The 11,543-nt window shown below is 47.0% G+C and overlaps 1 pseudogene; it reads right to left on the reverse strand.

The window, feature by feature from the left end:
* Positions 1-2,961: 2,961 nt before the first annotated feature.
* LOC102950890 lies at positions 2,962-3,432 on the reverse strand (annotated as a pseudogene).
* Positions 3,433-11,543: the final 8,111 nt, after the last annotated feature.

Consider the following 11,543-nt stretch of genomic DNA (forward strand, 5'->3'; position numbering starts at 1 on the left):
CACATATAAAAGAATTCAAATAGGGGTGCCTGGGTGGCTCAGTCGGTTGAGCGTCCGACTTAGCTCGGGTCACGATCTCACGGTCCGTGAGTTCGAGCCCCGCATCAGGCTCTGTGCTGACAGCTCAGAGCCTGGAGCCTGCTTCAGATTCTGTGTCTCCCTCTTTCTCTGGCCCTCCCCCCGTTCATGCTCTGTCTCTGTCTCAAAAATAAATAAATGTTAAAAAAAAAAAAAAAAGAATTCAAATAGCTTCTCAATAGCCACACTGGAAATAAAGGGCAGTGGAGAAATGCCCCGCAAATTATGAAAAAAAAAATTCCAGCCTAGAAGAATTATTTCCAACTTAGAATTCTAGAGTCAGGGCGCCTGGGTGGCTCAGTTGGTTGAGCGTCCGACTTCGGCTCAGGTCATGATCTCATGGTCTGTGGGTTCAAGCCCTGTGTCGGGCTCTGTGCTGACAGCTCAGAGCCTGGAGCCTGCTTTGGATTCTGTATCTCCCTCTCTCTCTGCCCCTCCCCCACTCTCACTTTGCCTCACTCTGTCTCTCAAATTAAATAAATGTAAAAAAAATAAAAAAAAAAGTATTCTAGAGTCAGTTAACAATCAAGCAAATGTGAGGGCAGGCACAATAAAGACATCTTTGGGCTCAAAACCTCCACCTCCCGTGCATCCTTCTCAAGAAGGCTATTGGAAGTAAAGCAAGGAAGAGAAGGACATGGGATAAAGAAAATTAACTTCAACCCAGAGAAGAAATCATGAGAAATATGGTGAAGGGAGATCCCAGAGTGACAGCTGTAGGCCAGGTGATAAGGCAGGTGTATTTCCCAGGTTGGAGCAGTGTCACGCAAAAGGCAGGTGTGGTGATGAGCATGGCTATACCCTAGACTGTTGGACCATCTTTTTAACCTGATGAGGTTGCTGAAGCACAAATTCCATTCCAACAAGGTATTAAACTAAAAAGAGGAAGACATCAAGGAAACAGGAAATCCAACCCAAAGAGAAAGGCAAAAATAATTTAGGGATGGCAGCAAAGAGAAGTCAGTCCCAGGAATACAGCTATGCAGCAGGCCTACAGACCAAAAGCCAGCTCGTGTAGGAGAAAGCAGGTCCTCATGAAAGGTGGTTCCAATAGCGAAAGAAAGAAAGAAGAAAGAAAAAGAAAGAAAGAAAGAAAGAAAGAAAGAAAGAAAGAAAATTAAATTGCTTGATGTTGTTGACCTTGTAGAAAAATGTTCTGAGAGACTTTTGGAAGTTGTAGGGTTAATTGACAATTAAATGCCAAAGAGTTAAGTAAATGAAAAAGCAAGGCAATTATCCACTACAGATAAAACAAGAATTAAGAAAGGAAACATAATCGTAGTGCACTACAATGCTCACTGTGAATAATATTTGTCTAGGCAGACAATGTAAACAGCGACTATTGATCTAAAAACTGTAATCTACATGAGGAGGAGGAGGGACAGGAAACAGAGGGATGCGGACAGTGGTGTCCAAGAACGAGATTGAGATCCTCATCTACCACAATAGGAAGTCAGTGGATCGCATCTAGAATTGATGAAGTGAAAGATAGCATAAACTTGTTATTTAGAAACACAGGGATGAGGAAACCCAGGGAAACAGCAGTTGGCAGTGCTGGCCCCTGGGGTGGAACCATGTGGAATAGGACAGGTGGAACAAGGAATTTGTATTTTGTTCCAAATACGTTCGTTCAATTTGACGTTTGAAACTGTGTGCACTGCTAAAAAATTAATTTTAAAAATGGATGGATTTTTCCTAGCATCTTTTCTTCCACGTCTCCTCATGGCCTCTGAATGCTCCGGTGTCTTTTTCTGGCTGCCCTGGTCAAGGGGTAAGGCTTAGAAGATGACAATCCCACACACCCTTAAAAACTACCTCTTATTTTTCTATAGGTGTATATTTCTTTTCTTTTTTTTTATTATATAGCATTTTATTTAAAAATTTTTTTAATGTTTATTTATTTTTGAGAGAGAGAGAGAGAGAGAGAGAGACAAAGAGAGACGGGAAGGGCCAGAGAGAGAGGGAGACACAGAATCTGAAGCAGGCTCCAGGCTCCAAGCTGTCAGCACAGAGCCCGAAGCGGGGCTCGAACTCACAAACCGCGAGATCATGACCTGAGCTGAAGTCGGATGCTTAACCGACTGAGCCACCCAGATGCCCCTATAGCATTTAATTTTTTTTTAAAAAACTTTATTTCATAGAATACATTTTCACATTAGAGATTCCTACAGTGGAAGAATAATTATTACTTACAGTTTTATATTTGTAGAACATTAGGACAAGTGAAATAAACACATTTGAGGAGTAAGTCCCAGTTCAGAATCTGTACTATTTTGATACATCTATAAGGGGACCTCTTCCCTACATGGAATTTTTCTACACTCAGAAGCTCTCCAGGCTCCTCCTCCCAAGTTTTAGAAATGAGCAGTATTTCCTAACTTTAAAGTTTCCCTAGGACATGCAACCATTAATAACTGGTATAACAGAGAGGGAAGTTTTCAAAAATTAAACACTGACTAATTTTCTGCAAAGTCTTTACTTGTGAATGAACAGTCTTGCCCTTTCACCATCATTCCCAGGACAAACATATACGTTTGATCAGGTATTGATAGTAATAAAGCTGAATTCCCTTTAAGAATTTGAAAAGCTAACAGGCAAAAGCTCATATGCAATGTTTAGTTATGCTGAGTCTTATGAGAAGCTGGGAGGCAACCCCTATAAACTCACCAGAACAAGGAACTCAGTCCCCAAAATACTTGGATACAATTCCTCTCAAACCTTCTCCTCAAAGACAAAATTCTAAAAATAACAAGGCAATTAGGTGAAGAGGTTTGTCTCACCAATGGACTTACCTGTCATTTCCTCCTTATTGTGAGTTGAATGGCATGACAGGGCAGAGGCAAAGAGGTGTACATCAATTCTCGTGGTATTGAGTCAAAAAGGTCAGAGCTTCCACAGCATGGCAACAGCTTTTGCAGATGCCCACATCATGACAGTTGAAATAACACAGCCCAGCAAAGGTTAAAGCTGACAGGGCCAAAACGCCTGCCTTGGCAGTTTTCTGCAAAGCGTCTCCAGGAATGTAGTCAGTTAACCATTTATCCAAGGCCCCAGTGACTATGGAGCATGAGGGCTGCAGCCAAGAAGTAGTCCATCGCAGAGCTGGGATTCAAATAAGCAGCTGGAATTAGGCCCAGGAGCAAAATACTGACCACCCTCTCACCAGTCCAGCGGAGAGATACAGCCTTGGAACCAGCATGGTGGTTGGGTGACAGGTGAATGTGTTGTGTTCTACACTGTCCTGGGGTAGGTTGGTCTTGAGACATAAGCAGGTCTGACCGCTGGAATTCGGAGAAATGGAGCTTGGCGTCCTTGTGCACCACACAGGACACTCAGCCTCCAGAGATTCGCCATCTTTTATAGGTGTGTGTTTCTTAAAGTGGGCTATTATTTCAAAGAACAGTGCCCTATGTAATTTTATATGGAAGAATGAAAAAAGTGATCGTGGCAAGAAAATTAGAACTGTAAATTCCTTAAATGCAAGTTCAACACTTTGCATTTATCAACCATCTTAATTTCTCATGTCCCTAATTTCCTTTTTGACCTCTTGGGAAATCTTTAGTTTCCCCCCTTGCATTCCTGGACTGAAGTCCAGTTCTCAGGCAACTGATGGCTTCCCACATTTCGGGACCAGCTCTGGGGACTCTGTGGGGCCCAGGCTTCTGCTGACTTAAGCCCATGTCTAGTTCTTTCCAACCGGCTCATCTTCCCTTTGAAAAACAAGGACATCCCCTCCTTTAGAGCAGTGTCCCACTCACCACCCAGAGCTTGGCACAGAATATAGTCTAGGATAATTAACTGAATGAATGAACTGCTTTTCTAACCTCACAACAATCCTTAAACTGCTGTGAGAGCTGAAGGGATCCTAGTTGATCTAGTCCAACCACCTCATTTTGCAAAATCCCTGACAGGAGCCAGCATTTGTTCAGGTCACTTGGTGAGTTAGATACGGAAGTAGGTGTGCATACTCATATCCTCGGGCCACTGTAACAAAGCACCAAGAAATGGGTGGCATTAAACAACAGGAATTTATTCTCTCATGGTTCTGGAGGCTAGAAGTACAGAATCAAGGTGTGGCCAGGGCCATGCTCCTTCCAAAGGCTCTGGGGGAGGGTCTTTCCTTACCTCTTCCAGCTTCTGGTGGCCCCAAGAGTTCCTTGGCTTGTGAAAGACTAGCTCCAATCTCTGCCTGTCTTCACGTGGCCATCTTCCCTCTGTGCTGGGCGTCTTCGCATGGTGTTCTCCCCGCCTATCTTCACATCTCCTTTGTATAAAAACACCAATTATATTGGATAAAAGGCCCACCCTACTCCAACATGACTTCATCATAACTACATCTGCAACAACCCTATTTCCAGATGAGGTCATATTCTGAGGTAGCAGGAGTTCAGACTTGAACGTAGCTTTGGGGAGGGGACCCATTACCACCCGTAACAAGATGGAAAAAGGATTTTCTGTTTTCTAAACCTGGCCGGTTGGGTTGCCCACTTGTTTGCATGGTTGCCTTCCTGTCCCCTCCCCCCCCGCCCCCCCAGGCTGGACAGCCTGGCTCCACCCAGCTCCGACCCCATGAAGACAGCTTGTCCAGCTTGCTGGGAGGAATACTTTAATATTATTGCTTAATGTCAGTTTGCATATTAAAAGAGACTCTTAAAAAACCATAGATTCCTTTGAGAGCGAAATAAACGGAATAAGTGATTAAATGAGAGACAGAATTTCAAACTCAGTGAAAGGTGTGGGGGGAGATATTTGAGAAAGTGTCCTTCCTGGAACCCCTCCATCGCACTTTGTGAGTTTCTGCCCTCTCCTCATGAGCTCAGATGTGAAGGCAGGCATTTGGGGATAGAAATGCTCGCCCTCATCCGAGAGGATAGATCTCCTCTTCTGCTTCCCATATGCCAGCACCCCCATATCCCGGGGCTCCAGCAGTGGCTGGGAGGTTGGGAAAGCAGGTGGCAACAGAACATTCCCATAATGCCTGCCTTTGTGCTGTCATCTGTGGTCTGTGCCTTTCTTGCCCACATCCAATGGCCTGTTCCTCTCCAGTTGCCACATTGACGTGACCCGGCTCATGATGACATGGAAACAGGAGCCCAGGGTCACGGGTCTCTTTCTTGCCATGGAAGAACAAGAATGATGGTCTCACCCATTTAGGATGACACAATCTTTTGGGCTGGAACGTGCTGTCTTTTCTTTTTTAAATTGAGACCACAGGCCTCTGTGGATAAGGACAGGCTGTCAGGTCACAATAGCCCTGTGGTGTTTATTTTAAAAGCCATGAGAATAAATCTGATTCATGCCTCTAATGATTCAGCCTTCCCTGTAATTTTGAGGGAGGAGAAGTTTTTCTCTACTTCCCCTTCCTTGCTCCTCTTCTCCCTTTAGCTGTCCTAAGGTCCCACCAGTCCTTCTAAAAGCCGTATCTCATGCCTGTGTGTTAACTGGTGTCATCCCTCCAAGGAGGCTTTGCACTATTAAAGAGCAAAGCAGAAAGAGGGACACAGAAGCACCAAGCACCCTTTGTACAAAGAAGGCAATCTGGGGGGAGAGGGCTTCCAGTTAGCTCACCGCTAACTCTGCTCAGAACTGATGTAGACAGTGGGATTTGGTGTTGGGAGCCCAGTCTGCTAGCTAGAGGAGGGCCTAGAGATGGAGGCCCAGGGGCTGACAAGAGCCATGGGGAGCCCAGGGCCCAGGGGCTAGCCACATGGACGAGACCTAGGGAAACCATTATGTTCCTCCACCAAAACAAATTTCAAAGGCAGTGATAAGACAGAAAAGCTGGGTAATGACATGCTTGAGCTTCCTTTCATCTAAGCATCTGGATTCTCTTGAAAGCGTTAATTACGTCTTCCTGCCTCTGGATAGAGAAGGAACCCTATGGTTGTCACCGTGGAAGGACATCTCAGCTCACTGGGAAAGCGGAGAGCAATGGACTGAAGCCAGGAGATGGGGTTCCAGCCTTGGCCTGTCAGCATGTGGTTCTCAGGCAAATTCCTTGACTGGAGTCTTAGTTTCATTATGCTACAAATGGGAGAAAGAGTAATAATACTAGTAATGATAATAGTAACCTCTGTGAAACACTTCTGTGGAGCTGGATATTGTGCCAGTGCTATGTGTCCACTATGTGTCCACAGTGCTATTCTGTGGAGCTGCACCTGCCTTATCTCAGGAGGCTGGTACCACCATGGAACCCATTTTGCAGATGAGAACATCAAGTCCTGGAGAGAATGAATGGCTTTGGAGGTAAGTAGAAATGTTGGTGGGTGAACACAGGTCAGCTGAGGGCAAAGCAAGGGCTGATAGGCTGATATGAAAATCTAATGAGACAGTACGTGGCAGAGTGCTCAAGCAGGTTCCACATTGCATGGTAACAGAAGTGAGTGTCAGGACCAGAGTTCCAGGCCGGGGCTGCCATCCCACCTTCCACCCCAGGCTACAGGCTATTGTATCTCTGGGTCCAACTTTCTCAGGGATGGTGCTTGTGCAAGACTTAGATCTCCAGTGGCTTGATTCTGTGGGAGGAACAGCATAGAATGTTCTAAATTAAAACGTTTTGTTCCTTTCAAAACCCCCACACGGCTTCTGAATCCTTTCATCCAGGAAAGCCAAACCATTCTAGCCTTAATCAATTCTGCACAAGCAATTGTCATAGTGAGATGATAATTGAAAAAAGACTATTCTCTGTGTTACTTTGTACCCCTTCCCAAAGCTTGAGCAACATTGTTAGATGGAGGAAAAAAAAAAAAAAAAAACTGGGGTAGGATATGAAGTGTCTTTCCCCCTTTTGGTGTTGAAAAGATCGCTGATTTTGTAATTAATGGTGTGCACTCTAAATTAGTGACATCAGGGTTCCATAGCACTCGCCTGAGTGCAGGTGAATAACCAGCCAGGAGAAAAGTCCCCATGGCCTGTCACGCCCTCCAAGAGACTTTTCTCGATTGTCCCCCCCGACTCCTCCCCCTACAAGTTTGCTGGGCACGGTGCTGGGTGCTGCAGTTACGGGGCGGGGGGGGGGGGGGAGGGGGGAGGATGGGGAGACCCCCGCTGCAGGTGGAGAGCCCTAGGAGTCCACACTTGGCCAGTATTGACAGATGGGTGAAGTATTGACAGAAGAGATGAAGGGTAGGCTAGGCAGGCACAGGAACACGGGATGCTGGGACACAAGATGGTGTCCCAGAGTCCAGCAGGTGAGGCTTGCGGCGCGCTTAGGTCCAGATCCAAAAGGTATCCTGGTAAGTCTCGTGAAATAGGTGGCGTGGCCTACTGGAGCGGGCGGTCCTTGAAGGCGCTGAAGCAAGGATGTGAACGGAGGGACCAGAGTCCTGTGTGGGCGGGCGCCCTCTGGCGGCTGTGGGGCAGTGCAGCGAGGCAGGGAGGAGGGGGCTGCTTCCCCAAGCCTGGGAGACAGACGGCAACGCACTGGCGACCCAGACGCCAAGTGTTCTTTTTAATCCTTGTCCAGCATTCTGCAAGAGAAGCTGCTGCCTATTGAATCATCCGTGTAGTTAGTGAGAATCTAAGACACGAAACAAGATTTCCTCAAAAGTAAGTTGTTTCATGATTGCTGTAAGGGTCCCAGCACAAACTGGAACAGAGGAAATCATTCATCAATGGATTGTTAGATCCTTTTATTTTATTCTTATTTTTATTTATGGGGCGGGGGGGAGGAGATTGTTAAATCCTTTAAAAAATTTTTTTTAATGTTTATTTATTTTGAGAGAGAGGGAGACACAGAATTGGAAGCAGCTCCAGGCTCTGGGCTTTCAGCCCAGAGCCCACCAGGGGCTGGAACTCACCAGCCATGAGATCATGACCTGAGCTGAAGACTGAGCCACCCAGGCGCCCCTGTTAAATCCTTTTTAAAAGTATTGCTGCTGCTGTTCTTCACTTAGGGGTTCACTTGGTGACGGTAATGACAACAGCAAACACTTAGAGAACATTTACTACATGTCCTGCTGTGCTCTAGGAACTTTCAACAGGTCAGTGTGTTAATGTCTGCAACGACCTGTTATTATCTCCCATTTGTTGGTGAGGACATTAAATAAGCAGTTTGGCTCTGGAGCCCCCTCTCGGCTGCTGATCTGCTGTCTCATCACTTGACATGTCCAACGTGCCCAGCATTTAGTGGCACTGAGCTGCAGAGGGTTCTTTAGCCAGAAGATACACGTAAGAGCTTTGTGTACATGTGTATTTTTTTGGGAGAGAGAGTCTTTGCTTTAGGCACTTTCTTGGTCTCAATCACTGAGTGGCAGTGTGACTTTGGGCAGGTGGCAGCCCCTCTTTGCCTCAGTTTCCTCATCTGTAGAATGAAGGAGGGGTGGTAAGCCCTGTGATCTCCATGACTTCTTGCAGTTCTGATATCTGCTGCTCTGAGTTAGTCTGAGAAATATCTGAGCCCCAGGGACCATGCATGGTCCAAGTGCTCTGCTGGGCCCTGGGCTACAGGGGAGTAAGACCAGCCTGTGCCTCCAAGAAGCTTGTGTTCCCCCACAGGGAAACAGCCGTTAGGTCCAGTCTCCCTCCCTGACAGCTGGGGCCGGGAGAGGAAAGTTTGATGGGATAGCAGCCTGGCTGACCATAAAGGCAGAGCCTCTCTTGGAACAGTGGTGGCCACGGAGCCGAGAGTGCGGGACTCCTGTGCCCCAGGCTGCTGTGAGTGGAGTCCTACTCGTGAGGCCAGTGGGCTTCCTACTTAAGCCCTCAGGACAAAGATTCTGCCGTCTCTGCCTGACTCTGAGTTGTGATCTACCAGTGAGCACGGCCTCACTTCCTCCTGTCAGGTTTTCAGTATTAGCTCTTTCTCCAGAATCCAGTGTCATTTTAGGATCTTCTCATCCATCAGCCTGAGCCACCTGCCCCACCCTCAAGGTCACGCCTGAGCTCGTCGTGACCCCAGGTTCAGACTCTGCCCTTCCCGTGTTCATCCATCGGCCCCCACTGGCCCTCCCTCACCCTCACAGAGCCCATCAGCCAGCAGCCTCCTCTGCTTCCCTCCCTGTTCAGTCTCTCTGCCCTTCACCTCTCAGTGTCATCTTGACAACAAACGAGATGCCTCTGGCCCCTGCTCAGTTCAATTCCCTGCCAGGCCAACCACCACAGCAGTTCCCCTGACTCTACGGGTCCCGGGCTTTTCGGGCAGCCACAAGCCAGCAGCACGGGCACTGCACAGTCAGTGCCCACCAGCCGCCTGCCAGGCGGTGGTAGGGGTTTGTCTCGTGAGCACGCCCCCCCCCCCCACTTACCCCTCAACGGTCTCTGCTCTCAGCACACCTCTAGCCTCCCTTCCGGGTCCCCCTGACTCCCGGCAGACAACCTCGCCTCCTGCTTCAGAAGGAACCAATAACCGGTCACCCCAAAGAAACTCACTCACAGTTCTGTAGCCACACTGCCCAGCCATCTGCACCTCACCCTTCACATGTTCCTTCTCTGCAGGGACTCCAGTTGTAGTTTCTCTTAACGTAATACATTTATTTAACGTTGTCTGCAATGTGATTAAAAGGATGGCATGTGGTAGGCATTCTTCTGGGACTTACCTTTTTCACTTACTATGCATCGCTAAGACTCTTCCGTTTGGTTGCATGTTATTGCAATTCATTTGTATGAACTGCTCTGAAATGTTCTGTGTGGGAAAAGACCACAAAGGAATGATAAAAAATGGGATTCAGGATGGTGGTCACTTTCGGTGGGGGGTGGCCAAGGGCGGGATGGGGAAGGAATACATAGTAAGTTATTGTCAGTAGGCTAGTTCTTATGTAGGACGATAATTTCACAACTGTTTCCTATAATATTAATGTTAGTAAATAAATATCTCAGATACGTACCTAAGATGAGGATGTGCTATGAACTAAGACATGCAATTATTACTGTTATATATAATCTTATTATAAAGTATATTAATCATAATCCTTATATATGCTCTTATGTGTACACATGTATACATAATGTGTAATATATAATACACAGCATGTATTATGTACTATATACTAATAAAATATGTTAGTATATATACCACTGTTGTGTATTATATAATAACATACTTTATTATTTTATGACATATTTAATCTTTAATAAAATAAAAACTATATTACCACATATGGTAATAAATTAAAACACTCATACTCCTTACCCCCCATACTGCTCCAGCTGTCACTGTTCTTTTTCCTTCCTTTTCAGAATCACATTGCCATCCTCCCTGTCTTCATTTCCCTATCTCGAGCCTTCCTTCTCTTCTGACCCGCATCATCCCTCTGAAGCAGGTCTTGCCAAGGTCACCGATGGCCTCCGTGTCACTGAATTCAATAGGCACTTTCAGGCTGCCTGTCAGCAGCTGCTGCCACTGTTGACGACTCCCACTTTCTCAGCACGCTCTTCCCCTGGACCCCTCCTACCACGCTGGCTGCTCCTTCTCAGTCTCCTTTACCAGATCACCCTTCTCCCCCATGTCTTAGAGTCTCCTCAAGACTTCATTTAAGGCTCTTTTCTTACTCTCTCCCTTCATCCATTTCCTCACTTCATCATCCTCATCTGTCCCCCAAGCCGGGTCATTGGTCATTGGTGACATGTCCAGCCAGACATCTCTTTTGAGCTCTAGATTCAAACGTCTGACAACTTGGATGTCTCGGAGCTCTGCAACGTAGTGTGCCAAAGAGAAGCTCACGCCCTCCTCCAGCCGGATCCTTCTCCCACGTTCCCTGTCTCAGCATGGGCAAATGATCCAGCTGGGCCAGTGGTGGCCACCCCTGGCCCTAGTAAGTGGCCCTGGAGTACACATGGGGCCTCAGCCAGGCCAATCAGAGCCCTTCCTGAGATTTCTTGTGTGCATCTCAGGGAGCAGACTCCCTTGTCTCCTGGATTATGAAGCTGAGGGGGTATGAGATATGAGATGGAGTGTCCTGATGAAAACCTATCTGCAGCAGAGAAAATGATGAGTCTAGGCAAAGTTGAGTCCTGGGGCTTTAAGCGCTGGTTCCTGTCCCCAAGGCTCTTGCCCCCATTCCTGCACTGCTTCCTTTGGTTTGTTGAGCACCTCCACATCTATCCAGTAAACCAAACTTTTTGTTTAAGCTAGTTTCTGGTAAGACCCAGGGGCCCTTGCAGAATGAAGAAACCAAGACCTTATAAGCTCTCCCTGTGTCTCGATCATTAGGATAGACTAAAGTGTGTGTGACTTATGTCTGTTGGTTGACAAGAATGAGTAGGCTTCTAAGGAATGTGGCTGGTGTCCCAGGCCCAGCAAAGACCCTAGGAGCTGGTGGGGCTGAGGCTGGATGATCCACTGGACCCGGCTCCCCCAGTCTCTGGTGGAGTCTTTTGGGAAGAAGTGACTGCCTCAAGGCTTGATCTCTGTGGGGATTGGGCCAGTGTCAGAGAAGCACTATAGCTGTAGGCAAGTGTCCCTCAGGCCATGTGTGATCCATTTCCACAGCCAAGCAGAGCTTCACTGACAGGCACAATGGCAGAAG

Source organism: Panthera tigris, chromosome A3 (genome assembly GCF_018350195.1).
Source record: "Panthera tigris isolate Pti1 chromosome A3, P.tigris_Pti1_mat1.1, whole genome shotgun sequence".
Lineage (NCBI taxonomy): Eukaryota > Metazoa > Chordata > Mammalia > Carnivora > Felidae > Panthera > Panthera tigris.